This window comes from Sceloporus undulatus, chromosome 2 (assembly GCF_019175285.1).
Source record: "Sceloporus undulatus isolate JIND9_A2432 ecotype Alabama chromosome 2, SceUnd_v1.1, whole genome shotgun sequence".
Taxonomy (NCBI): Eukaryota; Metazoa; Chordata; class Lepidosauria; order Squamata; family Phrynosomatidae; genus Sceloporus; species Sceloporus undulatus.
Window position 1 is genome coordinate 305999893 of NC_056523.1, and position 9888 is coordinate 306009780.

The window sequence follows — 9888 nt, forward strand, 5'->3', positions numbered from 1 at the left end:
ACTAAGAAGGCTCTTGGAGGAAGCTGCTTGCAGGTGCCCATTTTTCTCCTTAGCAAAAGCAATGGCATGTGAGTCAAGCTTTATACGGAGCTCCTGCATGTGAGAAAGTGGCAGCAGTGAGGCTGTAGTGGTGGTGGCGGCAGTGGCAACCAGCCAGGGGGGGCTGATGCTGTGTTAGGCCAGCCAGCCTGTGCACATAATGGCATGGTGTTGCACCCGATTCAGTCTGGTGTGTATGGTACAGTGCATGTACAGTAGTTGCCACTGTGGTCGGTCCTGGATGTAATGCTCAACTGGCCTCAGATTAAGTGGCTAGTGTAGACACATCCCTAGTCTCTTGAGCAGCAGAAAACAAGCTCATTCCATCATCTACATGATTTCCAGGTATTTAAATATGACTGTCATATCACCTCTCAATCTTCCCTTCTCCTAGCTAAACATACCCAGCTCCCTAGGCCATCTTTCATAGGGCTTGGTTTCCAGAACTTTTACCACCTTGGTTAACCTCCACCAAACATGTTCCAGCTTCTCAATATTGTAATTGCCCTGCCTGACCCCCAATTAACTCATGATATCAAACCTCCATAAAAGTCACATAGTTTCAATCTGTTTCCCAAGCCAAGATAGTAGTATCTCACAGAGATCCAGAGGGTTTAGCCAGGGAGTATTGCAAACATGTAAGCAGAGAGATGCATTCTTTGAAGTGTAAATCAATTATGGGATCAGCAATGGGAAAGAGGTGTCTGGCATCCAGTATCTAGCAGAAACACGAGCATCAAAAGGACAGGTCATATGGATTTGCCACCGCTTTGTGTACCATATTGTGTGTTTTATGACCCAGTTGGTTACAGGGGTGTTTATTCTTTCTTCCCATTAAAATTTCTATCTCTAGAATACCCAAGAATCTGTCCAAAGTGAAAAGGTATAAGAAGGAGTGGGTTGCTCTTTGTTTCAGTTCCTTTTCAGATCTACTGTTATTAAGCCTTGTGCTATATTTGTGCATTACATTTTCCCTATGTAAATGTAGTGCATTATCTCTGTTGACATTAATTTTGTTAGTTTTGGCCCAGCTCTCCAATTGATTCAGGTCATTTTCAACCCTTATACTGTCTTCCAGGGTAACAGCTTCCCCTTCTAATTTCTAGTCTTTGCTCATTAACATAGTTTGAAGAAATTTCCAAGAGGTATAAATCAGAGCACACATTCTCCAGTTATTACAAAGAAGTCATATAGACAACACTGGAAACAATGTAAGAGAGATATGCATTCTTCAGTCTATACAAATGTTATGAGTGTTTCCATACACTCAAGGCCAGACCAAGACTTTTTACAGCCTGTGGCAGAACATCAAATGGTGCCTCCTACTTAGCCAAGTTCAAGGTACATAGTGCTCATAGCAGCTAAGTTATTTTGGCTGATGAGGCATTAAATCCCACAAGCACCTTCTTCTTGCCCAAGCAATGCAATAATAACTAACTAAATAGCTAACAATTTCCTACCATGTCATAATACTAAAAATCTATTGCTTAACTTAAAGCATCTGTCCCTTTTTGTCTAAAGGTAAGGTTAACCCACACCACTGAAGTGCCCTGAGTCCTGACAACAAACTGTTTTCCGTTGAGGTTCTTCCCATGTAAATAGGTATAGAATTTTATATCATATATCACCAAAATATTTAAAAAATATTAATATTAACAATCTATGAGTTTGTAAAAATCTAGCTTAAATAGCTAACTTTACATAAGGTCACACTGTTTGTATTTGAAGCTTTTCCCAGCTAAGCCTACTGGATGTACTTAGTCAAATTACTAATTTTCTGTCTTTATACAATAAGAATTACAGTAGTGCATCTAAGGTTGCATCCACAATGCAGAATTAATCCACCTTGACCCCATGTTAACTGCCATGGCTCAGTGCTATGGAATTCTGGGAGCTGTAGTTTTGTGAGATATTTATCCTTCTCAGTTAGAGACCTCTGGTGACACAACAAACCACAATTCACAGAATTTCATAGCATTGAGCCATTGCAAGTAAAGTGCTGCCAAACCTGATTATTTCTGCAGTGCGGATGCAGCCAATGTGTTTCCAGAATAAGTAAACTGAAAATGATATGCCAGCTACGTGGTATTTACATGTAGGCTTTATTTTAGTTGTTAGATAGAAAGGCATTCCTATGTAGGAAAAATGTAAAGAGCTAAGCAGATTTTGAGGATTCCCTGAAACTAGAGGTTGGAAACATGATGTGCAAAACTGACAGCATGCAAAACATACAGCACTATATAAATAAACACTAATAATAATAATAATAATAATAATAATGGAATCATCTAATTAAAAATAATAGCAATTGTAAGTTTCTCTGAGAGCCTTTAAGACCGAAGAATGGGGTATAAATACTTTAAATAAATAAATAAATAAATAAAGTTGATGATGGTATGGGTGGCATACCAGATATTGTTGAACTCGTGCTCCCAGCACCTCTCACAATTGGGAGCTGCAATCCAACAGAATTTTTTGGGGGGGTCACATGTTTCTCACTACCGCCTTACATTGTGCATATGATTTATTATGCAGAATTTGACATGTTTTATAATGCTTGCCACAAGAATTTATAGTTGCAAAACCAAGATAGGCTTTTGCGATTGTTACTTACTTTGGCATAAGTTCCATGACCACAAGCAGTCTTGTTTTGTCAACCAATAGATGTTTAAGTTTTTAAGGAACTAGAGATCTGCATTGTTTGTGGAGAAATGTATTATTGATTCTGCATAGGGTTTCACTTTACAAAGCATGTTGTTATTCTTATCTAATTTAAATTGCTCTTTAATACCAGACAAAGCTACCCAAGAGAAACGGAAAACATATCTTGCCTGGACTAGGTTTCTGTTATGTCTACAAAAATATTCTTCCTTGAGCAACACTTTAAAAACAATTTGTATTGCTTTTATAAATTGTGAACAGACCAGTAAGTTAACATCTTTTTGTGTCTGGATCAGGTCAGATGGGAGGTATAAAGCCTTATTGCATGAAAAGAGAAAGTGGAAATGGAGCTAGAGGGTAGACCCTTTCTCTGTGTCATACAGCATGATCTTGTAGTGCTTCAATTCTCTTCCCAGTCATAAAAGCATATCTTTTGTCAGACTGATTTATCCAGCTAGACAAAAGATGGGCTTTTCAAACTCTCTCCCATGGAAAGAAAACTAAATTGCTACAACATCATGCGGTAGTGCAAAGAGAAAGGCACTACTCCCCGGCTCCGTTTCTGCTTTATTTTCTTGTGTGATAAGGTTCATAGTGCACTATATTTTGTAGTGCCCATTATACAATTTAATACCATATTACACTTCTTATTCCTTCTCATGCATTTTGAAAATATCAGTGAGATGATTTCAAAATAAGATAGCTGCTATAGACAAGCTAGTCACTCACAGGGTTGTTTGTTGTTGTGTGCTTTCAAGTTGTTTCTGACTTACAGAAACTGTAAGGTGAACCTATCATAGCAAGATTTTTTTCAGAGGGGGTTTGCTCTGAGGCTGAGAGAGTGTGACTTGGTCAAGTGGGGATTTGAACCCTGGTCTCCCAGAGTCCTAGTGCAATACTTAAACCATTATACCCTTCTGAGAAAAATAGCTCTTTTTTCTGTCTGTTTGTGTCTGTGTGTGTGTGTGTGTGTGTGTGTGTGTGTGTATATATATATATATATATATGCAAAAAATAACTATTTTCTCATTCATAACGTTAAACTGCCAGAAGCCATTAAAAACTTAAATAAATAGTTGTAAATACTCTCTCATATATATATATACACACACACACACACTTAGTATTTCTGAATTTTTTTCATGTAAAACTTTTTGGATCAATACCCTGCCCCTATTGCTATATGGAAAACAGCCACATGAAATGTAATTTGGCTGCCTGTTTTAAACTAATCCCTTTAGCAGCAGTTTTAGCTGGTGATCATGTTTATCTGTAGTCAAGAATGATATAATCTGGCCAGTTTCTCTCTCTTAGCCTAACCAACCTCACTGGGTTGACATCATGAGGCTAAAATTGCGTGTTTGTGAGTGTGTGTGTAGTACTGAGTCTGTGATAGTGTGAGGGTTTGATAAACCCCCCCCCTCACAGCTCTTCCTTTGGCTGAGTTAGCCCCCCTCTCCTCCTTTTTCTCCTCTCCCCATTTTCCTTTTCTCAGCTTCAGTATACAAGAATAATGATAAGCAAGCTTTGGTATTAATGCTTAGTAGTGTATACAAGTTAATATGTTCATCTAAAAATATATGAAATTTAGAAGGGCCCTTTTCAGGGGAGTATGGAATGTAAAGGAGGGTCTGAGACTTTCAAGGTTGTAGGCTCTTCCAGAGAACAAAGAAGCCTCATAGTAGACTGATAAGGAAAGTCTGGTTATAGAAACAAAAGTTACCTTCTGTTTGTTGGAATGTCAAAATGCTATAAAAGCTTTGCTCCCTGTTTTGGTTGGGGACACAGCTTGGTGAAGGATCCCCTGTGTTGTTGCATGCTAATAAAGGCCATCTTGGATCAACTGGACCTCGTTTGTTTGTTTCTCCTGTTTTGGTACCTTAACAATAAGCATGAGAGACTAGCATATTTAAGAAGGTAATGATTTTCCAGTGTGGCATAGTAGTTTGAGTGTTGGACTATGGTCCAAGACACACTGCAGAAATAATCCAGTTTGAGACCTCTTTAGCTGCCCTGGCCCAATGCTAGGGAATTCTGGGAACTGTAGTTTTGTGAGACATTTAGCCGTCTCTGTCAGAGAGCCCTGGTGCTACAATAAACTACAGTTCCCAGGATTCCTTAGTATTGAGTGACAGCAATTAAAGTGGTCTCAAACTGGATTATTTCTGCAGTGTGTTTTGGATTTATGACTCTGGAGAGCAGGGTTCGATTCCCAGCTTGGTCATGAAACCCACTGGGTGACCTTGGGAAGTCACACTCTCTCAGCCTCAGGGAAGGCAATGACAAACCTCCTCTGAACAAATCTTACCAAGAAAACCCCATGATAGGTTTGCCATAGGGTCGCCATAACTCAAAAATGACTTGAAGGCACACTAAAACAAGGATCTCTACATGTCAATTGTCTGTTAAAAACAGAAAGCAGGCCAGACTGGTATTTTCTAGTCAGATTTCAATCCAAATTCTGAAGAGAATATCCATTATTTAGAAGATATTTGGAGCCACTGCCGGATGTATGAAAGGCAACAAGGCTGATAGATTGGGGCTGCATCTGCATTGCAGAATTAATGCAGTGTGACAATGCTTTAACTGCCACGGCTTAATGCTACGGCATTCTGGGACTAGTCGTTTCGTGAGATTTGCCTTTGTAGTTTGAGATTTGTTGTTTTATGAGGTGAGTCTTCCCTCTCACAATAAACTACAAATCCCAGGATTCCATAGGATGGAGCAGTGGCATCAAACTGTATTAATTATCCAGTGTGGCAGCAGCCACATAAAGAAGGACACAAAACTGAAGAGGGATTGGCTTTGGGCCTTTTAGCAAGTGCAGAGGAAGATATTTTAGTGCCATTGCTTTACCTCATGAACAGAATTTTATCAGTCACTTTTCTTTCAAAAATAAAAACCTGTCAAGGACGAAAAGACAGAATAGCTGCAAAAGTAACACTTTTTAACTGGTAATGGGCTCCATCTGGGATCACTTTGTGTCTGCATTACCGTGTGGTTACACGCAGATCATTAACCAAAATAGAAAACCAGATACAGGAGGAGCTAGTAGAATTAAGCTGCTGTCTGCAGTTCTTACTTCCTGAGACTATTCTCCTTTTGTAAAGGAAATTTTCTCTTATCCTCACTGAATGGCACTTAAGAGAAATTTCCCACAAAGTGAAAACCCCGCTGTCTTTGTTTCATTGCTGAATTGCTGGGCCCAAAAGGAGGGAAAACTTTTGCCTCAGAAACCCACAGAAAGGACGTTATCAGACAAGAGAAATTGGAAGTATAATCCAATGGCAATCTGAATGCAATGATGGGGTTTAACGTTATTGCGTGATAGACTACCACACGCAATTTTGGACAATGGGAAGTCAGTCCAAACGCAATCATGGGGTTTCACGTTATTGCGCGAGAGGTGATCACACGCAATGGCAAGCTATTTTTGGGCAATGGGAAGCCAGTTCAAATGCAATTCGAATTCACGTAAATTTGCTGAACTAGCGAATTCATGTGAATGCGTTCTGGCCCCACTTTCTTTTCATTCGAAATTAAGAGAAATTCCTCCCATGTGATAAGCTCCAAAGAGTTAATGGTACACATGCAACACACACATGTGGCATGGGAAGTTAGAGTTTATCACACTAGGGAGATCCCTCTGAAAAACGGGATTTAAACTAGATTTAAATTTTATAAAACCCACAAATGCGTTAAGTTTATCAGACAACATTAAAGTGAAACATCGCAAAGTTAAACCGGAGGTAAAGCAGAGAAAAACGGCAGCTTTTTACTTTTGGAACTTCCCTTTTTTCTCTGCTTTACCTCTGGTTTAACTTCACGTTATTTCACTTTGGGGGTCATCATTTATGTGTGATACATTGTCAGAGGCTTAGGTAAGTGAGGTATGCTTGTATTTATTGCACACACTCTGCTGCAACCTGACATTGCAAGTCTGCCTTTCTCCAGGCTCCCTTTACCATGCTGCCAGTGCAGATGCTACTAAAAACATCTCTAACTAGACAGAGGACAAGGAGGGAAAAGTGAGCTAAGCAAGCTTAGAATGACTTTCTAAAAAGGAGCTTCATTATCAGGGGCTTTAATAACTGAGGTATGCGTGTGCTGAGGTCCAAAAGACACTGCAGAAATAATCCAGTTTGAGACCACTTTAGCTGCCTTGGCTCAGTGCTAGGGAATTCTGGGAACTGTAGTTTTGTGAGATATTTAGCCTTCCCTGCCAGAGAGCTCTGGTGCCACAATAAACTACAGTTCCCAGGGTTCCCCAGCACTGAGCCAGGGCAGTTAAAGTGGTCTCAAACTGGATGATTTCTGCAGTGTCATTTGGACCTGAGTTATGCCTGTATCAGGATTATCTGTGGATGTAACCGTTTAGTACAGGGTGACCAGATATTTTAACCGCAGAGGAGGACCAGGCACCACAAAATGTAGGCTATTTGAGGAAAATGTAGGACGTGACAAAATAAAATCTAAAAACACAAAGATAAATATAAATTCCTGCTTCTTAGTCATACTTCAAGTGGAGGACATTTTGGAATTCCCCCTGGACAGAAGGTTGAAATGGAGGGCATGACCTGGAAAAAGAGGACCTTTGGTCACCCTGATCTAGTAGAGACATTAAGCCCTGTGCATTTTCCACAGGGAATATAGTTATTAAAGTTACAAGTGAAAATAATAGTGAAATCAGTGGCTACCACTTTATAATTCTTCAATTTCTTCTTCTCCTTCTTCTTGAATTGCTCCTTCACAAATGCTGTCACTTGAATTGATTCGTGATCTTTCCAAGGTCATCCATTTTCTACTGCTGTTGCTATAGAAGATTATGCAAGCAAAGCGATGGCTTTGGTACGTAACACCCTCAGATATATCTGTACAAAGAGCAGTGTTACACAAGCAGATTACGACAATAAAACAGTTGAAATCTAATGAACAGTCCCAACGGATGTAGACCTGTTGGAATCGATGGGAATATTTTGTATAAGTTCCATTGATGCAACTTTCTAGGGACTAACAGTTGGATTCAGGCCAGTAATAATAATGATTGTAGTACAGTCAAAGGGCAATGCCAAATGAATGAATGCTTCCTGAGGCTAAGTACCGTGGCAAAAAATGTGTCAAGCATAAATCAAGAGGTAGGGAGGACAAATAACTCTCCCATTTAAGAAGTAATGTGAATTGGAAAGACATGTGGAGTACAGTCAGTTCAATGTCCTTGTGAATGCTAAGGACTTTGGGCAGGTACCACCAGACAAACGATTAGCTTGAATCAGAGGGACCCCTGCTCAGGGCAAAAGGACTTGCCAAGGGTCATTAACACAATTTCATGAAGCGCTTGTGGACAGAGGACTTCTAGCATCGCCATTCAAGACATTGGGCAGCTGTTCCATCTTCCCTTTCTTTATAAAACGGCTGCAGTCCTTCACATGGAGACTTAGGCTGTTGCCACACTGCATAGTTAATGCAGTTTGACACTGCTTTAACTGCCAGGGCTCCATCCTATGGACTTGACGTTTGTTGCGGCACTAGAGCTCTCTGAGAGAGAAGGCTAATTATCTCACCCAACTACAGATCCCAGAATTCCATAGCATTGAGGCATGGCAGTTAAAGTGGTGTCAAGCTGCATTAATTCTGCAGTATAGTTGCAACCAGAGAGAAGTATACAGATCAAAAGTTTGGGTGTTTTCTGAAATGGTTAAGTGAATCACTTTGCAGAAGAGTTGTTATACAATGGATCTTTGTCCACAATTTGTAAAGTCCTTGGTACTCTTTTTAAAACTCCAAGACCAGTAATTGCCCTTTTGAAACACTTGCTTACAACCAACAATTGAATGTTTATTGTTTGGTAAAGCAGCAGAAAAAAAAACTTTTGACATGTTCAAGGTTATTTAACTGAATGAAGATCAAACTGGATTAACTCTGCAGTGTAGATGCAGCCATGTGAGATGTAGCCATGATAGTCTCTTGCCGAACCCACACCGACAAGTGTCCAGGTATTTTTCTATAGTTACATGGACAGCAATAAGCATCCACAGAATCCTCTGGATTTTCCTACAGATGGTGCCATTGCTCTGCATTTATGAGCTTGTAGCTATAGGAAAATAGCTTCCTATTTTCCCACAGTGAAGCAATGGCTGGGTTAGGGGGGCTACAGCTGAGAACAGATGGGTTTGGAGGAGGGATCTAGGTCATTGCATGGTTGGTGAATTTCAACCCCCACCATGATAAGTTTAAAAAGTGAGTTGTGACTGCATACATCTGATAAGTCACAAACAGGATACCAGTGAAGATACTGAGAAACACAAATATAAGACGAGATGGGTTGGCTGTTGCTGTTGTGTGCCTTCAAGGTTGTTTCTGACTTACAGTGACCCTAACGTTTTCTTGGCAAGATTTGTACAGAGGAGGTTTGGCATTGCATTTCCCTGAGGATGGGAGCATGGGATTTGCCCAACGTCACCCAGTGGGTTTCATGGTCGAGCAGGGAATTAAACCCTGGTCTCTGGTGTTGTAGTCCAACACTCCAACCACTGTGCCATGCTGGCTCTTGGCCTTCCTATAAAATTCCATGGATAAGGTAGGATGGTTGCATAATAAAAGCCTCACCTGGAAGGCCCTTCAGATTCTACTTCTACCTTTTCTCCTTTAAGTACTGCATGTGGTACTTTGAGACCGCTTGCTGTATAGTGTTTTCTCAACAGTTTAGGATACCAGAGCTGGAAATATCCTTGAACTGTCTATAGAAGGAAGACCAACCAGTCAGTCTTTTGTTGAAAGAGGCTGCTGCCACACTGCAGAATTAATGCAGTATGGTACCATGGCTCCATCCTATGAAATCTTGGGACTTGTAGTTTGGTGTGGCACCAGAGCTGCCTGACAGAGCAGGCTAAATATTGCAGCAAACTATGAATCCCAGAATCCCAAAGCATTGAGCCATGGCAGTTAAAGTGGTGTCAAGCTGCATTAATTCTGCAGTGTAGATGCAACCAGAGAGAGGTGTACAGGTCAAAAGTTTGGTTCTTTTTCTCAAATTTGCAGAAGAGTTGTTATACAATGGATCTTTGTCAACAACCTGTAAGGCCCTCCTTTTGAAACAGTTGCTTACAAGCCAACAATTGAATCTTTATTGCTTGGTCATAGTAAATGGCAGCAGCAGAAAAATAAACAAACCCTTTGACATGTTCAAGT

General features: G+C 40.3%; 1 protein-coding gene across 5 annotated transcripts in view; it reads right to left on the reverse strand.

The window, feature by feature from the left end:
- Nucleotides 1-5819, reverse strand: part of CCDC152 (coiled-coil domain containing 152) — a 29227-nt gene extending 23408 nt beyond the window's left edge. Inside the window, exon 1 of one of the 5 annotated variants that reach the window (XM_042447401.1) lies at nt 5783-5819. The gene's annotated coding sequence lies outside the window, so the exon portion shown is untranslated. The other 4 variants (XM_042447405.1, XM_042447403.1, XM_042447399.1 and 1 more) reach the window with 4 other exon arrangements.
- Between the last annotated feature and the right edge of the window lie 4069 nt (nt 5820-9888).